Source organism: Dromiciops gliroides, chromosome 2 (assembly GCF_019393635.1).
Source record: "Dromiciops gliroides isolate mDroGli1 chromosome 2, mDroGli1.pri, whole genome shotgun sequence".
Classification (NCBI taxonomy): Eukaryota; Metazoa; Chordata; class Mammalia; order Microbiotheria; family Microbiotheriidae; genus Dromiciops; species Dromiciops gliroides.
In genome coordinates this window covers 627,964,239-627,985,938 of record NC_057862.1, presented here as the reverse complement: position 1 = coordinate 627,985,938, position 21,700 = coordinate 627,964,239, and the positions used below count along the sequence as shown (strand labels likewise).

General features: G+C 35.1%; 1 protein-coding gene across 1 annotated transcript in view; it reads left to right on the top strand.

Moving 5' to 3' along the window:
* Positions 1-21,700, top strand: part of CDH8 (cadherin 8) — a 526,134-nt gene that overhangs the window by 209,880 nt on the left and 294,554 nt on the right.

Below are 21,700 nucleotides of genomic sequence, written 5' to 3'. Positions count from 1 at the left end.
AATTCACCTTGGTAGGTATGAATATTGATGAAAGAAGGAGTCATTGATGAGACAAATGCAGGCTTTCTTATGTAGAAAGGGAAGGGACATACTAGTGTATCAAAAGCTCTAGCTAAACAAGCAAAGTTGAAGAGAGAACTGAGACCTCCAATATCCTAATGTGAAAAAAAATACACTAACAATAAGCAAAATATCCTAACCACGGTTCTCTCATTATAATAGCTAGCACTTACATAGTGTTTAGAAGTTTGCAAGAGGCTTTATATAGGTTGATCCACTGGATAATCACCACCACTCTGTAATGTAGGTGTTATTATTATCCTCATTTTACCAATAAGTAAATTGAAGCTGAGCGAAATTGCTTGCCCAGGGTGACACAGCTAGTAAGGTTTCCAGAGGTTGGATTTTAACATGTCTCCATGATTCCAAGTCCAATGTTCTATCTACTTTGCTTGCTGGATATTTCATACAAAAGCAATTTTGAAGTGAAGACAGAGAAGGGAAATCTGATTCTTCTGAGGAATATTTTCAATTTTATAATTCAGTTTGAATGTGTAGACCCAGGCTTTGACCCCAAAGTTTAATCCAGACTAAACTTGCTGACTATTTTGTGATTTGAACCATTCCTTCTTCTCTCATATTAGCATAGCCCATCTAAGAGAAAAATGATAAATAATTCTCAACACAAGGTACCTGAGGAGAATAGGGACTTACCAGAATTCCTTTAAGATGACTCTAATTACTATGACAGGTATTTGGATGTTCAAGGAGGACCAGCACCTTTGGTATGAGGGCTTGCCATGTCCCTTTTCTTTCTTTCTTTTTTTAAAATTTATTTTGTTGCAGAGCAATGAGGGTTAAGTGACTTGCCCAGGGTCACACAGCTAGTAAGTGTCAAGTGTCTGAGGCCAGATTTGAACTCAGGTCTTCCTGAATACAAGGCTGTTGCTTTATCCACTGTACCACCTACCTGTCCCCTTGCCATGCCCTTTTCAGTGATGCTTATCCACTTTGGGTATCCAGTTGGATACTTGTAATGATTGGAATGACGCCACCTGCTGGAGACTTACTGTAGAAAAGCTCCGCCATGAGGTGAAAGTCTTTGAGGGCAAGACCATGCATCTTTTCTTTGGTGTCAGAAAGTGACGTTTGCTTGTAGGAGGAAGAAGGGGGAGCCTGGCACTCTGACTGGTCTCTTTCCTGTGGATTCTGGCGGAGAGCGGAGCTAGGAATGCTCCCTCCCTTTAATAGATAGATGAATGTATGCCTTTCTCTCTCTCTTTACCAAATTCTTATTCTCCTTAATAAATGCTTAAAAGCCTAACTCTTACTAAAGCTTATAATTTATTGGCAACCACTCATTAGATATTTTAGAAAGACTAGCTAGAATTTTAGCCCTTAACACACTCAACTTTCACCTGTGGTTCCAAGAAGCTGTAATATGTGCATTGGCCCCGCCCTCATAAACCATTTTGGCAGATGACCTAAACAAGATTGAGGGTAATCAATTGGCCACAAACCCATTAGGGGAATGGCTGTCCTAAGCATGTGACGACTTCCCCCCAGTGGAAGTCATGGAAGAACAATTTGTTCCAGTGATCATGAATGTGGCTGAAGCAGGCACTTTGGAACACTGAGAGCTTGGTCAAACATCAAAGACAACAAGATCATCTGCTGCATCCCAGGCCAGTCATCCTGACTTTTGTCTTGCCACTGGACTTCGATGACTGTGGAAGACAGTGTGAGGCTGACTTTGTGTAACTCTGACTCACAAAAATTCAATTTATCCACAAATCAAGACATTACCTTGCTATGTCATTGGTCCTTTTTAAAAACAAAGGGAAAAAAATTCCCAATTACTATGACCAAATCAAATCAAAAAGTCCAGACATGCCTAGCAAAGACAATTTAGTGGACTTCTAGTGTGGTGTTGCTTTTTGGTCTTTGTATAGCCAACTCTTTCAAAATATGCATGTCAAAGTATCATTGTAATCCTCTTGGAACTGATTCTTTCACTTAATAATTACAAAATAATTGTTAAGTTTATAAACAAGAGGTAGAAAGAAATAGGGCATAGGTGCTAAATGGTACAGTTAGGTGAATTTAGGACTGTTTAATTATTGAATCCAAAGAGCGATTAGGTTTAAGTCAATGTAAAAGGAGTTCTCTAATGGAGTTTCCAAAGGATCTATTCCTGTAGTTTTTAATAGTATTATCTGTAACATGCACGAAGGCATAAATAGCAAGGAAAATTTGAATATAATTCAAAGCTAGGAGGGAGAGCTAACTCATTAGATAATAGAGGCAGCATCCAAATTTTATTTTGACAGGCTGGAATAATGAGCCTAATTTAATACAATAAAATTAATAAGAATAAATGAAAAAATTCTACATGATAGTTTTTTTTAAAGCATTATAGTTATTAGATGTGGCTAGGATATGAAGATTTCAGTGAACTCAAAACATCATATGCATTAACAGTTTGAATTGGCAGTGAAAACAAACAAAAAATCTTAATGTTGTCCTAAGCTAAATTGGGAACATCATGTCTGGGACAAAGTATAAAATATATGTTATACTCTGCGCTGATGAGGTTATTTCTATGGTATCATATTCAGTTAAATACCTCTTCAGGAAGACATTGCTAAAGCAGAACATATCTAGAATAGAACAACAAAATGAAAGGAGTAGGGGCAAGACTAAATAATGATTACTTGGAAAAACTGGAAAAATTAACTTTAAGAAGAGGAAAATTTAGGGTGGGCATGTTTTTGTTGTTGTTGAGTTGTTTTCGGTTGTGTCAGACTCTTGGTAATTGCATTTGGGATTCTCTTGGCAAAGATAATGGAATGATTTAAAATTTCCTTCATCTTGCAGATGAGGAAACTGAGACAAAAAATTTAAAGAACTTACCCAGGGTCCCACAGCTAGTGAACTCAGGAATATGAGTCTTCCTACCTCTAAGCCTGACACATTACTTAACACCTAACTGTCCAGAGTGGGCATGATAGTTGTCTAAATACTTAAAGTACTGCCTTGTGGGAGAGTGATTAGACTTCTTGTACTTGGCCTTAGAAGGTAGAAGTAAGAACAATGAGTGGGAGCTGCTAACATGAAATTTAGATTTAGTGTAAAAAAAAAAATCTCCTAAGAAGAACTGTATATGGTTAATGATAGTAAATTCCCCTTCATTTGAGCTCTTAAGGCTGAGATCAGGTGATCAATTATGGCTTATGGTGTAGAGACAATTTTGGTCCTAAAAAGGCTCTGAAATTTGGATCCTATGAAAATATTGAAAATTCTAGAACATTTTGATGACAAATGTGGAAAATTCAAAATGTCTACTTCAAAGCTTCATTAAAGTATAGTGATTACCCTTGGTTCTTGTCAAGGGAGTACAGTCTCTGAGAGCATATACCAGTTCAGAAAGCCTTTGATTATAGTCTTTGTGACAGACTACATCTGAGCGGTCATTATACCCACTGAAAGAGATTAAAAAATATAAATAAGTCTTAGGAATCACATAGTTCTTAGTTCTACAATTACACAGAATTGTATTTATTAAGTACCTACTATGTGCTAGTATGCTAGGGTCTGGAGATACAAATATAAAAAAAACTCAAGCAATCTTTACTCTCAAGGAGTTTACATGTTATCAAGGAAGGAAAGGAATGGATGAATGGTTGATCCATTAAGGAAAGGGAATGTCTATGCTCATGATAACATACACATCAATGAGGAAACATAAATTATGGGACCATGGGACAGGAAATCTGAAACTGGGACAATACCAGACAAGTCAGGAATATGGTTATGAAAACCATATAATTTTATGAGAGAAATGATTGTTAATAATCAATTACAAATATGGGGGTGGAATCCTGGTTTTTTTTTCCCTTTTCTATTTCCTCACTTAAAGAATAGATCAAGGCAGCTTCTGAGGGACTAGGTTGATGAGAGATTGGATCAACATTCTCCTTGATCTTGCGCTAGACCCTACCCCACTGGAAAATATTATTGTTGATCATAGGGTAAAGAGAATCTAATCTAGGTTACTTCCAGCCTATTGTTCAATTACATAAGTGGTCTGGGTGGAGATAGATTCCTTTGTCCAGATAGCTTTAGGCAGCTGAGTCTCATCAAGCCATGTCCTCCTCAGGAGAAGGTGAAGAAAATTTTGTCTACCTCCTCATTAATGGATGTTCGTCCCCTTATTAATTGTTAACAAATCAGAGTTGATGTTTACCCTCAGGAATACCTCTTTTTCTAAATCTCCATAAGCATTCTCTATTCTCCAGAGGAGATCTTTTGCTTCCCAAGAGGAAAAACTGATATCAAATTATTGATTATTTGCTATCCATAATTAATAAACTGAATATTAATTACCTAGAAACACTACTCTCAGAAATTGTAATTCATCACAGACACACCTAGTATTTTGGGGTTTTGTTATACCTACTTTTGTAGCCTTTGGAAAGAGAAAATACTTTGAAGTTGCCCAAATAGAACACCTACACAGCATCTACTGGCATGGTTTTGTATTTGAAAGGTCTCTCAGCCTGAGAATCAGATTCATTGTGGCCTTTCTTAGCCCATTCACAAAATTGTAATCCATAGGTAATAGATTAGCAAGGTCTTGATTGCTAGGGAAAAGCAGACTATGAGCAAGAAATTTTGTTTCTCTTTTTCTAACATAGCAGAAAAGCTGCATTCTGCTTCTCAAACCATTTATTTATGCACATAAAACTGTAAAATATGCAGCTTATTAGTTTCCACAACCAGGCCTCCAATCGTCTTCATTATACTGTTGTAAAAGGATGTAGGCTGCCAGACTGGTCTATTGTCTGGGTATTGCGCAGAAGGAAGCTTTCTCCTATGCATAGTAAACATCTTTGAGATTGTATAGTTACGCATTTTCATACAATATCCTTCTTTACCCCCATCCAAAACACATTACAGATGTTCATTAGAATGATTCATGGGTGAACCAATAACATCCGCATCTTCAAATGTATCTTTTGAAGGCTTTAATTGTTCCAGAAAGTTTGGGATTTATTTTTGAGGCATTATTTTAAATGTTCTGAAATGTTTCATTAACTTACAAAACTGTTTACACCTTCAAACACACCAGAATAAAATATGGTTACAATATGCCTATCTTTCCCATTTATGTGCCTGTCCACAGAACCAGGGAATGTCAGGATTCATTTTCAGTGGTGCCTACTTGCCGGACTTTGTTAAAAATTTGCCTGTTTGCATAATAAATTGAATTTGGGGATATTGAGAACTTGTTAGCAAAATTTCAGTAAAAGCAGGAAGTTGGCACATGTGGTCAGCATGTGGTGAGCAACACTTAGGACTTTGTAAAAGCCCCATGCCCATGTTAGATATCTTTGCCTTTTAAATGCCTTAGAAAATAAGTTTCTAAAGTAAAATGTTGAGCAAGTTTATTTTATATATATATATATATATATATATATATATATACATATATATGAGAAGTATAACTAGAATGTGTTTAAGGAATAATGATAATAATAATTTATGTATATACATAACTAGAATGTGTTTAAGGGATAAGGATAATAATAATTCTGCATATACATGCATATGTATATTCATATGTATGTCTATACATAAATTATTATTATCATTATTCCTTAAACATATTCTAGCTATACTTCTCATACTATTGACTTTTCAAAAATTGTCAAGTGTGAATAGAAAGGAAGGTCAATGTGCTTCTATTATAATCTTGACATGACTTTGCTAGTTAGCTGAGACCAGGCAGTTCCTGAAAGGGGGTGGACCCATTTTCCTAGAAAGCAATTTGAACAGAGTTGATGAATAAAGCAAGTCAGGTAATCAGTTCTTTTTCTTTTCTTTATAGTATGGTTGGAGAAAAAATGTCTGCTCTGAGTTAGGGGGGAGGGAGGAGGAAGAATTAAAGTTTAGTGTCTCCTTTTTACTAATTCATACTTAATCTTCCATCCACAGATTTAAAAAAAGCAATGTATTGATATTTAGCATTTACATATTAAATGACAAGAATAAAAAAAAATACTTGTTTGACTTGGGCCTTTTGAAAAACGGAGGATTTTGTTTGGTGGAGTGAAGGGAGCACACAGCCTATTTTAGAAGAATGGCTAGTAATAAGAATCAGAGTAACAAGAATAGTAATAATTATAACTGTATAAGACATGTCATCATAGCCAGAATTATATATCATAAGCTATCTTTCATGAATTAACATCATAAATATGTAAATCTTAAAATACGCTTGAGAATTCAGCAAATAAACCAACCAATCTGGAGCTCACAGATATTATGACAGACAGAATAGATAGATATTATATATATATATATATATATATATGTATATGAGATAGATATAAGGAAATTTAGGTTCTGCCACTCACACAAAAATATATAATTCATAAGGGTCAGAAACAAGGGAAAAATACAGTTCTCCCAAATCCAAACCCCTTTCATAGGATAAATTTAGAGTTATAAAGGACCTCAAGTTCAATTCCCTCCTCAGGAAACTCAGGCAGAGACTTAAATGACTTGCCCAGGATAACCAAGCTATTACGTATAGGAGACAGGATTTAAACCCAGGAAGACTTGAGTCCAAGTCCATTGCCCTATCCACTAACTCAAGCTGCCTCTCAATTCATGGGATCTGGAGAAGCAACTGCTTGAAGGATTTCACCTTTACTTTTTACTTCTCATTCTTCCCAGTAAGCCCACCAAGCCATTACACTTGATGGAATCTAATAATTGTAGACTTGAATAAGCAAGCTATTGTCATTCATGTCAGTGAATAATCGAGAGACATTCTTTCCTAAAACCCAAACTTATGTGTATATATATGTATGTATGTATACACATATACATATATATATGCACACACATATATACATACACACTCACAAATATATCTGCATGTTTGTATATGTATACATATAAACAACATACATACACACATGCAAATCTCAAGCTCTGTATGATACATTTAAAACAACCAAAATGAGTTCCTTCAGTTTCAAGGAGGCAATAATTTACACGTCAACAAGTTATACAGGCCACCTGAAATTACTGCCTTGCTATTCAACAACAACCAAAAAAGGTTGCCATGACAACATCTGTGCCACTCTATAGATTGTACCACTTGGGGGTACATGTGGAATTTGTAAGCAATAAGAGTCTCATTGTGGAAAGGGCTCTTTTTGGGGAGGGTGTGGATAAAATAACAAAGGCAGTTATTTCTGGACTTAAGTGTTTAGTATCAGTGTCATACTTTGAGTACCTTGTTTCCATTCCTTAAAATAAATGTGAATATTAAAAAAAGATTTGTCTATAATGACATCATATCCACTGTCTCTGGAAATGTGCCTACCAAATAATGAGATGATCAGATCAAACTGTCAGATCAAAAGTTGGAAGAGCATGGGAGAAAGCCAGAAATGCATTTGTCTTCAAAATGTAGTCAGAGTGCTTCTATTTTGTTTTCCTCCTTTCCATCTGAAAGGATATATTCTTACATTCTCATCTGATGTTGTTGCTTTAGCAACCTTGAATCACATGTTTATCAAGGTCCTACTGCCCACAATACCATGTGCTGGGAGTTAGGGCCACAGAGGTGAAAAGTGTCACAGTCTCTGTCCTCAGGAAGTTTGCATTCTACCCATGTTGATATAATTTGAATACAGGTAAGTATAATTGAAAGAAAAAGGTAATAGGGACACAGGAGAGATAATAAATAGACAAATGCTCTGTAAAAGTATGATGAGGGTCTTATCTCTTACCTGCATTCCAGGGAAAAAGCAAATCGCCAGCAGGTTGAATAAAGATGAACTCAGCATCTTTATATTCAGTAATCAGTGGACATCATTAATTAAGGATTTACTTTGTGGCAGGCACTGTGCTACTGTGGGAGATACAAGGATAAAAAAAAGATGTCTTTCCCCTTAAGGAACTTATATTCTATCATGGAAAACTACATGCACACAAATAAGTAGATATAAAATAGTAATAAAAGAGTATTATAAATAAATTGTCATTTCATGGGGTAGGGTTAGGAGAAGAGATAATAGCATGACATATTGTCTGAGATGTACAATATCTAAATGGGGTTAATCTGAAGGGTTTAAATATCAAACGGATAAGATTGTGTTTTTGTACTGAGGGCAATAAGGACCCATTGAAGTTTTTAGAGCCATGTAATGACACAGTCAGGCTTGTTCTTTAGAAAGATTTTTTGCCAACTTTGCAGAAGGCAGTGGGGAGAAGTTAGACTGGAAGATGAAAGTCTAACAAAGAAGCTTGTTATACTCCATTCAGATTAGATAAGGGTGTGAGACAAAATTCTCACATAAAGATGTGTGTATGGGGAGAAAAGGGGGATGGATATGAGAATGCCATTACTATAGAGATAGAAACAATAAGATTTGGCATTTTTTTGTACAAGGGGCAGGTGAAAATGAAAGAATAATTGGGAAAAATTCTGAGTGTCTGGACAATAAGGAAGAGTTGTGGTGGCCTCAAGAGAACAGGTTTTGCCAGAGGGGTTAGTTTATAGCGTAAGGTAACTATTTATATTTTGGGTATGTTTCATTTGTTTGTTTTTTGTTTGTTGTTTTGTGGGGCAATGGAAATTAAGTGACTTGCCCAGGGTCACACAGCTAGTAAATGTCAAGTGTCTGAGTCTGAATTTGAACTTGGGTCCTATTGAATTCAGGGCCCTTGCTTTATCCACTGCACCATCTAGCTGCCCCTGTATGTTTCATTTCTTATACCTTTGAGCATCCAGGTGGTAATGACTAACAGTCCTAAAGGACTTAAAAGAGTATGGCTGAATATATCTCTATCATCTATCTATCTATCTATCTATCTATCTATCTATCTATCTATCTATCTATCTATCTATCTATCTATCGCATTGTATGATTTATTGTTGTCTATATATCTTTTTCTAGATCTAAACCTATATATTTATTTATCTATGGTTAAATCTATCTATCATTATCTGGATAGCTATAACTATATAAATCTATCACTTTATATCCATCTCTAATACATATTTATATATTTCTGTATTTATATCTATAGCTTTATCATTTATATATACATATACAAATCACTCAATCAACAATTAGATATCTATTATGTATGAGGCCCTATGTTAAGTGCTGGAGACATAAAATTGTTATAGTTTTGTTGTTTTTTTTAAAGCAAGGAACTTAGATCCCATCAGGAGGAACAGTATATACATACATAAATGTATATACTTTATAAGCCTAAACATAAGTCCAAAAGAGTAAAGTTGTTATAGTTGTGAAAATAAAAATTGACCACATGTAGAACATGAAACTTAAGCTGATCTTCCAAGGAAACTAAGGCTTCTAAGATGTATAAATGAGAATGCAGTCTATTCCAGGCATGGAGAAAAGCATAGGTAAAGATACAGAGTCTGGAGAGAGAATGTTGTGCATGAAGAACAGTACAAAGCAGTGGACTGAAGTGTAAATAGTGTAAAAAGAAGTGGTTTAATATGTCTGGAAAGCTTGGTACAGGTGTAATGCACATAAGAATGTTGGTTCCTCAGGTTCCCGGTAAGAGCAAGCCTCATGGAGGTTTCATAAGTATAAGGGGCTCAAGAATTATGGAAATGAGAAGTCACTTGGGGACTTGAATTAAAATAAATAATTGTGGTATAAAAACTGAAAGAAAAAAGTGGATATGTACATTTTGGGTACCAAAGATGCTTGCTCAAGAGCAAAGGAACTGGTTCAATTTAAAGGATCGCACTACCCAACTAGATATAAAGATGGAGAGGCAACCCACATACTATAAGCATTGGGAAAACCATCCCTTTAGGAAAGGCAGAAGAAATTACCTTAATTTGCTGTAATTTACAATGAATTTATAGAAATATTCACCTATTTAAATTTATACAAATATATTATACTGATTCTGGGGGGAAAAGAGGAGGAAAAACATTTTTATTTGGTATCAATCAAGGGAGTCTTGGCTGGGATAAAAGAAGTCCTCATGGAGGAAATAATACCTGAATGAAGTCTTGAAGGAAGAGGAGTCTAAAAAGCAAAGCTAAGGAGGGTGTGCTTTTTTGAATATAGTACATGAATAAATGGGACTTGGGAATGAACAACCTTGTTCTTTAAGTCATAAGAATTGAAGATTTTCCCATGCATACCTTGCATCTCCATCTGCACCAAGCAAGATCTTTGTTTTCTTACTAGCTGCTACCCTGTCAGTGTTTTTCTTTCTGAATAATGCTCAGAATCGGCACACTGACTTGCTCATAAAAAAGTATAGCCCGGCTCACAGAACCAGGCTACCCAAACACAAACATCTTACTTTTATGAAGGCCTTTCATCTCAGTTTGTCAGCAAACTGAAACCAGCTCACTCTGGCAGCGTAAAATCTTTGATTGCTAACTCTGTCTGTGGTGCTGCTTCTCTGGTTTGGAGCAAACCCCTATGGAATCTACTGCCAGTCGAATGAATCCCTCCAGTGTGTGGGGGGTGGGGGAGGGGGAAGGGAAGTCACATTACAGATCTTCATTAATTAAAATCCGAGCTCCATATCGGCAGCTTTCACTTAATCAGGATGTCATTAGTGTTGCAGGATCATGGCTTAGGCCAACTAAGTGGGAAAAATTGGGTTTATTAAAAATGGAATTCACCTTGATAGCCAAGTGTTCATATATGCAGCGACACTAGCACACTCTGATGTGAAAACAGTGATTATTTTGTTGGCTACAGTTGGAAATACAACAGCTATATTATTATAATTAGGATCAACATCAACTTGGACTAGAATAGCGTCTTTCTTGTAGAAATGGCACCATGTCAAATTTATAGTCACCAGCTAAATGAGTTTGTTGTAGCCCTGACAAAGGAACAAAAAAAGAGTTTCAAATGAAAACGCAAACAGAGAATTCTGGTGGTGATATTTCCTGGGTATTACTTGGGGCTCGATTTATCACAAACCAACAGTCGATGCTTTGAAGAAACATTATCCTGCAAGGTTTTTACTTTTTCATTTGCTTTTGTGGCTGGCATTCTGCATGAATTTCCAGGGAAAACTCACTACTGCAGTTTGACTCTGGATCTTTGCTGCTGCAAGATTAACCTCAAAACATCCATTTTTCCATGGGTATGAATTTGACACATGCTTCGAAGAAAACTCCCCACACATCTATCCTGGCATATAGGCCTATCAACTGCACTGAATCACTATTAGAAGAAATATCCTCCTTGACAAGGAAGTGGCGGTTTAGTTTTCATTTTTCAAATGGGCCACATGGCAGGATGTGGATTCCCAGGAAATCTAAGAGGGGAAAAAAAGGGCCTGGGAAAAAGCTGTAATTCAATCCATAAAACATTTATTAAGTGCCTACTACATGCAATATTTTGTTTCACAGAAAGGTATATGATGGGCATGGACATACTATAACACTACAAATAAGAATTACCTATCAGAAGTGGAACTAAGGTTGTTAATAAAGAAACATATGAGTAAAAATAAAATAATAAGAGGCCTAACAAATGGATAGTCCATGTACTCTATTGGTAGACTCAAGGTATCAGTAGAAATCAAGGAATGCCTAGAGTATAGTTGGTGGATGATCTTCAGCTGCCATTTCTGAATTTATCTGAAGTTATAGACAAGAGTCATAAAGAATGGGCAGGCATGGACGGGATGGGAGCTGACCTGCAATATTAAAAGGAACTGCTACATTTATGAGATCCCAGATCTATTTGAATATATGTGAATGTGAAAAGAATGATGCCACACACACACACACACACACACACACACACACACATACACACACACACAAACACACACAGAGACATATTTTCAGCTGAGGAGAATTAGAGAAGGCTTCACAGAAGAACAAGGTGTCACCTGAGCTGTCTTGAAGATAAAGATGTATTCTGAGAGGTAGCATTGAGAAAGGAGAGTATTGTAGGTCTAAGAGATGACCTGTGCCTATATTGTCCTCATTAGGTCTTGATCTAAACCAAAGTTGTATAAAATGGATAAGGGGTGTGTTGAAAGTCCTGTAGCTAATGGAATGTACAGATACTTCTTTTCCTCAAGAAAATCTTTCTCAACAGGGAACATTGAGAATGAAATAGGATCATGGAAGTTGCATGAGGCTTCTTATGTATTAAACAGAAAAGACAGAATGTTTTCTTTGAAAATATCCAAGGAGGGGAACACCCACCCACCCCACCCCATCTTTCCAAGCAAGCCATTTCACTTTGGGGCAGTTCTAATTATTAAAGAAAAAATATTGTTGCTGTTGTTATTGATGTCATTGCTACTATTGTTTTTGGTGGTGGAGGCAGCAGTGGCAGAGGTGGCAACAGTCTGTCTGTGTGTGCGTGTGTATATGCATTAAGTATATATGTTTTCTTGCTATTAAGTCTGAAATGTTTTTTTACCCATTATTCTTGGTTCTTCCCTTTGGGGCCAAATAGAGTAAGACTAATTTCTCTCCCACATGGCATGCTTTCATTCTTGACCACAGTTATTATGTTCCCATGAGTCTTCCCTTTTCTAGGCTAAAGATGTTCAGCTCCTTCAAATGATCCTCATATGACATGAATTCAAAACCCTTCACCATCTTGTTTATCCTCCTCTGGATACTCAGTAACTAACTCATCAATACCCTTCTTAATCTGTGATTCTCATAACTGTGTACAATGCCCCTGATGAAGATTAAGTGGTATGTTTTTCTTTAAAATAGCCCAAGCTTGAGTTAGTTTTGAACTAATTCATAGACCCACAACTAGAATATTATCACAATTTTTTCCCCCTGCAATGATATTCTTGTCCAAGATACTCCCCCTGATCTTCCTATACTCAAATTTCCAATAGCGCTTTGGATTTATCCCTTGCACTTATGTTCTGCCTTGTAGTATTATACTTGTAAATTTTATCTCTGCTCTTCTCCATTTGAATGTTAGCTCCTTGAAAGAAGAGATCTTATTTTCTGCTTCTTCCTCATTCCAATGTATTAGACATAAAATGCACTAATAAATATTTGTTAAATCTAATTTAATTGAATTGTTATTGTGTCACATTAAATGTCACTCCTTTAGTTTCCTACTCATACACAAGTATGAAGCAAATCAAACTCAAAGCTGTGAATTTGTCCGAATTATGCTATATATTTCAAGTTATGTGTCCTGATAGTAAGTAATTACTACACAATGTTTATACCCTTCTTCTTTCCTCCTCTCCCTCCCACCCCAAGATAGGTCAAGGAGTGGAGCGGTTTTTCTCAAAAAAAAAAAAAAAGGCATCTGATCCTCTGGATTAAGTCTGTTAGTGCTCAAAGGGGATTTAAAAAATAATTTAATCCAGGGTTTCTCTACCTATTTTCTACAATGGACTCATTTGTAGTCTGATAACACATGGACTCCTCAGAATCATTGTTAATACATAAAATATTTAGGGTTATGAAGAAAATCATTTTATTAAAATACAGTAATTATTATTATTTTAGTTCATAGATCTCAGTTTAAGATCTCTTGGGTTAATCTGACCTTTTCATTTTGTGCATAAGAAAACTCAGGCCAAGAAATTATCTGTGAAATCTTTGATAAATTGTTTCTTGTCTCTGGTCTTCAAGATTAGTTGCTAGCATTATTTTAAGCTAACAATATTATGTTTAAAAATAAAGATAAATGAACTAGCACTTGCACATCTTTATGAATGTGGCCCATCAAAGCATCCCCTTTGGAGGCTATCCAACTCTGTCTCTATCTCTGTCTTTTTCTCTGTCTCTGTCTGGCTCTTTGTCTCTTTCTGTCTCTCTGTCCTCTCTCTTAGACACGCAAACACAGAGCCTAGTCAAGTTACTTCATAATCAGCAATTTGTATGAATCAGAGCCCATTTCTTCTATCTTTATTCTTAGTATAGTTGGAGAATGCTAAGGCCTTCAATATACTCAAAACCTTAATACAAATATAAAGTCTTTTTTTTTTTTTTTTTTAGTGAGGCAATTGGGGTTAAGTGACTTGCCCAGGGTCACACAGCTAGTAAGTGTTAAGTGTCTGAGGCTGGATTTGAACTCAGGTACTCCTGACTCCAGGGCCAGTGCTCTATCCACTGAGCCACCTAGCTGCCCCCAAATATAAAGTCTTAAAGTAAGGAGGGGCCTTACAGGTCCTAATGTGCCTATACTTCAACAAGTTGTCCCCCAAAATCTCCTCATCAAGTATCTATATACAATCTACCTGAGGAGCACCAGTGATGGGGAGCTCATTACATATCAAGGCAGATGATTTCATTAGTGGACAGCTCTAATTTTAAATAAATTTTCCCTTACATTCTATAGAATTGTGATAGGGAGCTTGATATGGAATCAAATTTTTTTATTCTCAATTTTACTCCTGATACATACAAATTATGTGATGCTCACAAATTAGGTGGCGTGATAGATGAAAGTCTGAGCCTTGAGTCAGAAGGACTTGTTAAATCCAGCCTCGGACATTTATTAGCTGTCTGACCCTGTGCAAGTCACTAAATTTCTGCATGCCTCAGTTTCCACAGCTGTAAATTGAGGATCATATTAGCACCTACATTCCAGGATTGTTGTGAGAATCAAATGTGATGTTTGTAAAGCACTTAGCACAATGTCTGGCTCATAAGAGGCACAGAATAAATGTTTTCTCTCCCCCCTTCCCTGAGCAGGATATTTCACTTCCTTGAGGTTCAGTTTTCACATCATTTAGAATCTAAATTGCAGGGGTGTTGGTTGCTTTATAATCTTACAGTGCTATAGAAATATGTTACTGATAATCTTGTTTTTTGTTTTTGTTTTTGTTTTTGTTTTTTAGCAATTTTGTCAAGGGGGAAAAAAGTCTAAACCCATTCTAAGCAGTAACTTTTTATAGAGAGAGATAGTACCTAAATTTAAACATCCCTATTTCTTCAGCTGATCCTAATATAGAATATAATCTTCAGTCACCTCCCCTCACCCCGACCTCATCATATTTCTATGATTACATTCTACTCTATGTCTTTGAAATGTGGTGCTTAGTGGTCCCAATACTTAGAATAATAAATGAAGAATAGAAAAGTTGGAAGGGAATTCATAGGTATTTATTCCAAACCATAACTGATACATATACACCAGCATATTATCTTATACCATATGACACAATGCGATTTAAATGCATATTGACCTAAATATAAAAAGTCCTTTAAAAATGGAGGTAAATCTAAAAAGGTTCCTTCCTTTCTTCCTTCCTCCCTTCCTTCTTTGTTTCTTTCATTCCTTTCTTTCTTTCCTTCCTTTCTGCCTGTCTTCAAATACATATCACAAAGTAGATCAAATTCCCACGAGGAATTTTCTGTGGCCAAACTCTCTCCGCCCCCCCAAAAAAATGTCTCAGTCTATACTTGGATTCCGTAACATGTCATATCATGAGTCCAATAAAATCATGTTGATCATCACATTCGTTTTGATAATATTACTTTTATTGTATAAATGGTTACCCTGGTTCTTTTCCCTTCACTTTGAATCACTTCATTCTATCTTCCCAGGTTTCTCTGAAATTCAATCATAGCAAAATAGTATTCCACCTAATTAAAATACTACAACTTGCTCAGCCAGTCCTCAGTTTATAGATAACCCCTCAATTAACTGTTCTTTCACATCACAAAAAAAGTTGCTGTAAGTGTATTTGTATATATGGGTCCTATTGCTCTTTGATCTCTTTGGGACATAGAATTAGTACTTTTCCCAACTGGATAGGGAGAGAATTTTTAACCAAATAAAGGGCAGAGGATATCATAAAACATAAAACAGACTGTTTCAAATACATAAAATGTAAAGAGCTTTTATAGAAACTAAATAATGTGGCTAGTAAGAAAGACAAACCTGTCAAACTCAAAAGAAAAAAAATTCTTGCATCAGCTATCTGATAGAAATGAGACATCCAGAATACAATGGGAATTAACACAATGATTCAAGAACAAAACTCACACTCCAAAAAATAGTGGTCAAAAAATATGAAAAAAAGTATTCAAAATAAACAACCACATGAAAATTGCTACAAATAACACAATTAGATAAATACAATTTAAAAGAAAGTGAGGCTTCACTATACTCCAAAGAAACTCTCAAAAACGACAAAGGACGATCATGACTGATTTTGGAAAGGCTGTGGGAAAAAAAGGCAGACTAATAAACACTTAGCAGAGCTATTACTCCCAACCATTATGGAAAGTGACACCTCTTGGCTCATTTCTGAGCATCTACCCCAAATGAGTTAAAGTCAGAACATTCCCTCTTATACAAATATATTTGAAACAGCATATTTAGTTGTAGTAAAGAAATGGGAAAACATGTGAATGCCCATTCATAGAGGAATGCCTTAAAATTATGGTACATGAATACTATGGATTATCATTATAGCATAAATGTAGGCAATATAAAGAATTCAGAGAAATATGAAACTTTTATGAATGTAGGAACAAAGAATTAAAGGAGGAGGAAAAATACACACTATGACTATAACAATATAAATGAAAAGAACACAAAGCAAAGTCTTACTGCTGAATAATTTTAATGAGCAAGCTAGTCCAAGAACAAGAGAAAATACCTCCTTCCTTTGAAGGAGAAGGGACTGTGGATACAGAATATTGCATACATTATCAAATGTGGTCACTGTGTTTGTTGTTTCTATTTAAAAATATAATTAACATGGAAAATTTCTACATTAAGAAGAGGATGAGAAACTTTTTGAAATACTTTCCTGACATATAGGTAAACTGTTTTAAAGAATTCTCTTGATTTACTAGACTAGTTATCAAAAAAAGGAATTGAGGTTGTTCTGGAAATAAACTACTTTTAATGAAGCTATTGTAACTATTTAGTGATCATGGATTCCTTTTCTCGATGCATATTAACTATTGCTTTGATGATATGTTCAAAATGTTTTCCCAGGTATTGAAATAAATTTCATCTGCTTGGTGTATTAAAAAAAAAATCTGCGTGCTCTCTCTCTCTCTCTCTCTCTCTCTCTCTCTCTCTCTCTCTCTCTCTCTCTCTCTCAAATCAGGAAGGTTTCCCTTCTCCAGTCCTATGGATCCTCTGCCACTCCCTATGATCTTTCAAAGATTACTGACAAAAGCTCAGCAATCACATTTAATGCCTCTTTCACATGAGAGCTCTTCATATACCTGATGGTAGCTATCATGTTTATTCTCTAGACTAACCACTCCAATTTTTTCAACCAGTTTCCTGTAAGCATGATCTTGAAACTGGAGGCCTATTATCATCCTGGCTGACCTACTTTGAAACCCTTTCAGCTTTTTATCTTCTCACCATTTTTTCTAAAATGTGGAACCTAGAACTGAAGCCAAATACTTCAGATGTGAGCTGATAAAGAGAGAGAACTACAATCATGTCTGTAAGTTCTTTCACTGGCTGTTATATACCTGTCTGGCCATATGAATTGAACTCATCAAGGGCAACTAGGTGTTCTGTCATTATCATCTTACTTATTTTGAGTTTCAATTCTCCATTAGCCATTTTTGTTCTTTCACAGACTACATATTTTTCTTAGCAGATAAAACAAGCAAAATGAGTTGAATTATCTTGTCTTCTCTCTATCATCAATTATCATGTGCCATCCAACCTAAGAGTAGTCCTATCTCTTCTTTGATCCTCCAATACCATTAGCCCTTCACCTCCAAAAACACTACAACAAAACCAAATCAAAACAAAATGTTCTTAGCATTCTTTGCTAGTTCGTCTCAGTTCCTTCTGAATTGTCTTGCTTCTGAAATGCTCTGTACAAGATCATATCAGATTTTCATATTCATGCTCTGGTACCTATCTTTTTTCCCTTCTTTTATATGTTTTTAATTTTTTATTGATTTTTTCTTTTTTCAATTAACTAAAAAATTGATTTTCTCTCCCTCTCTTTTAAAAATAAAAGAAAAACAGAACCTTTGTAACTAATATGCATAATCAAACAAAACAGATTCTTGCTTTGAATTATGCTGGGTTTTATGCTAAATTGAGGGGGGGGATTTAGGAGCTCAATAACTATTAGCAAAGTACAAAACCAACACCACCAAAATTTCAAAACCTAAGGTTTCAAAAATAAGGAGAAAGTTCTGAACAGTTCTGGTGTTAGTATAAGATAACAAAACTAGGAAGAATAGTTTAGAAAGACTATTGAGAAGCAAGGATGACCAGCTGAGATTACAGAAAGCAATTGTACAACAAGTGAAATCAACTTTATTTTTTCTGTTTTCCAATAATATTATCTGAGGGCAGCTAGATAACACAGTGGATAGAGTGCTGGGTCTGGAGTTCAAATATGACCTCAGACACTTAATAGCTATGTGACCCTGGGCAAGTCACTTAACCTTGTTTGCTTCAGTTTCCTCCTCTATAAAATGAGTTGGAGAAGGAAATAACAAACCACTCTAATATCTTTGCCAAAAAACTCCATATGGGGTCATGAAGACTTGGACACAACTGAAAAATAACTCAACAACAACTTTACTACTTATCATGATTACTTTGTCAGAATAAGGAAGGTTCAGTTCTTGCAATATTAAATTCACATTTTTGTGCATATTTTTCCTTCTAGGTAACAAGTAAGATTCTCTCTAGTCCAGCAAAAGTACTCCTGGCACTAAAAGTGGTTTAATTCTTCTCCATTTTGGAAAAAACAGACAAGAAACTTTTCTTTCCTCTTAGCCATCACCCTTGTATAGGCCCCATTCACTCTTGCTTGGACTATCAAAATAACCTCCTAACTGATTTCCATACTCCTTGCCCTTCTTAGATGCGTCTTCTGGATGGCTGTAAAATTGATATTTCAATCAATAATCAATCAACAAACATTTATTAAGAGTCTGTTATACACCAGGCACTGTGCTAAGTGCTGAATTTCTAAAGTATAGTTCTGACCATGGCAGTCCCTTGCTCAATAAACTCTCCCTATTACCTCTAGCATCTAATACAAACCCCAATGCATGTCACATAAAAGTCTTCACAACCTGACTCCTACTCATCATTCTAGCTGCCTTATATGCTACTGTCCTTCATGCATTTTACAATCTGGTCAAAGGGGCCATTTTGCTGTTTTTCACACACAATATTCTATTTCCCATTTAAATGACTCTTTAAAGAGCATCCCAAATACATGGAATGAATCTCCCCCTTTAACACTGGTCTTTTAGATTCCCTTGTTTCCCTAAAAGGTAAAACTCAAAAGTCAAATGTCACCTCTCACTAGGGGCCTTTCTCTTTTACTTTTTTCTCCTTAAGTAATTTTAATGATGTCTTCTGACATCATTATATTTATTCCAAGTATTCTTCTCTACTATCCCTTCCAGAGAGTCATTTCATAAAACAAGGAACAGTTTTTTAAAAGAAAAGAAAAAAAAACTTGGTTGTTACATTGAAAAATTCTGAAAATATGAAATGTTTCATACCAGAGCATATCCCACTTCCATGAAGGGATGGGTTAGGATTATCTTCTAGTATTTCATCATTCAACACCTGTTTGATCTTCCTAATTTTGATAAATTTACTCTAAATTTCTTTGATAGGTGGTTGTTCTTTCTATTTACTATGTTGTAGTTATCATGTACATTGTTTTCTTGGCTCAGTGTACTTCCCTTCTCATAAATTCATGTTCATCTTCCCATGCTTCTCTATATTCAGCACACATAAATATAATTTTGTATAGTATAATGATTTTTCATTACATTCATTATAATTTGCTTAGCTATTCCCCAATTGATGGGTATTGACTTTATTTCTAATTGTTTGCTATCACAAAAAGTACTGAGATTATATATACACACATACATACATACATACATATGCACACACACATATATATGTGGCTTCCTTGTGGTATAAACCCAGTAATGGAGTTTCTGATTCAAAGACTATGAACATTTTAGTCACTTTAATTTTATAATTTCAAATTGCTTTCCAAAATGGTTATACCATTCCACAGCTATTCCAATAATGTTTTACTATGCCTATTATTTCACAAGCCCTCCAAAATTGACTGTTGAAATTTTTGTCATTTCTGACAAGTTGTGAGGTCAAACTTTGGGTTGATTCTGATATATGTTCCTCTTATTATTTAGGGCATTCTTTCACATGACTAAATATTTTGATTTCTTTTGAGAATTGTTCATATTCTTTTACCTTTTATCTATTGAAGAATGACTACATGTATGTCTACATATATGTGTGGTTTTTGTGTGTATATCTATATCTCTGTAGATAAAGATTTTTGTCATTCAGTTGTTTCAGTCATATCTAACTTTTCATGGATCTTTTTGGGGTTTTCTTCGCAAAGAGTGGAATGATTTGCCATTTCCTTCTCCACGAGGAAACTGAGGCAAACAGAGTTAAGTAACTTACCCAGGCTCACATAGCTAGTAAGTTTCTGAGGCAAGATTTGAACTCAGGAAGATGAGTCTTCATGGCTACAGGCCCAGCACTCTATCTACTGCACCACCTAGGGACTGTATAGATAGAGACAGAGATATAAATAGGCAGAGATAGTCTTAGATACCAAGCCCTTTTCAGAGAAATTTGATACAAAGATTTTTCCCCCATTTGACCCCTTCCTTTCATATCCTAGATATATTAATCTTGTCTGTTATGAGCTTTTCAGTTTCATGTAATTAAATTTATTTATTTTATCTGGTATAGTTGTCTCTATCTCCTGTTTAGTTAAAAATAAGTCTCCTACCTATAACTATAAGAAGTATTTTATATGTTTCCCTTATATAATGATCTTTAATATTAAGGTCACATATCCATTTAGAATGTATTTTGCAATATGGTGTTAGGTTTTGGTCTAAGAATGATTTCTAATAATCTGCTTTCCAGTTCTTACTAGAGGATTTTTCATCAAATAAGGAGTTTTTCCTGGATAATTTATGTTTTCTACTTTATCAAACATTGAGTTATTGAGTTCCATTGTTTCTGATTCTCTCTTACATAATCTGCTTCATTCATCTATCTCTCTATTTTTTTAAGCAATATCAGATGATTTTGTGACTGCTCATCTATAATATAATTTAAGGCGTATTTCTTTTTATCAAATCCACATCTCTTATTTTAATGAATTATTTTATTATTTTGTTAAATTATATAAAGTGTCACCTCAGTGATTTGAATGTTATAGCAGTAAGGATATAAATTAACTTTGGCAATACTGTCATTTTCATTATATTGGCACAGTCTAGCTATGAACACTGAGTATTTCTCTAAACATTTAAGCTGTTCTTTATTTTTACAAGTCTTTGGTAGGTCTATCCCCAGGTGTTTTATGAATTTTATAGTTATTTTCAGTGTGATTTCATTATTTTTAATTTTTGCTTCTTGCATTTTGTTATTATTACAGACAAGTTTTGTTGATCTCTGAGGGTTTATTTTGTAGCCTGCAACTTTACTTAAACTATTACTGACTCAAGTAGTATTTTTGTTCATTTTCTAGGACTTTATATAATCATATCATCAAGACATAGGGATAATTTTAACTTTTCTTTACCTATATTTATGCCTTTTTTGGTGTTTTTTTTTTTGCTCTTGCTAGCATTTTTAGAACTATATAAAATAATAGTAGGAAGAGTGGGCAACCTTGCTTTCAAACACAT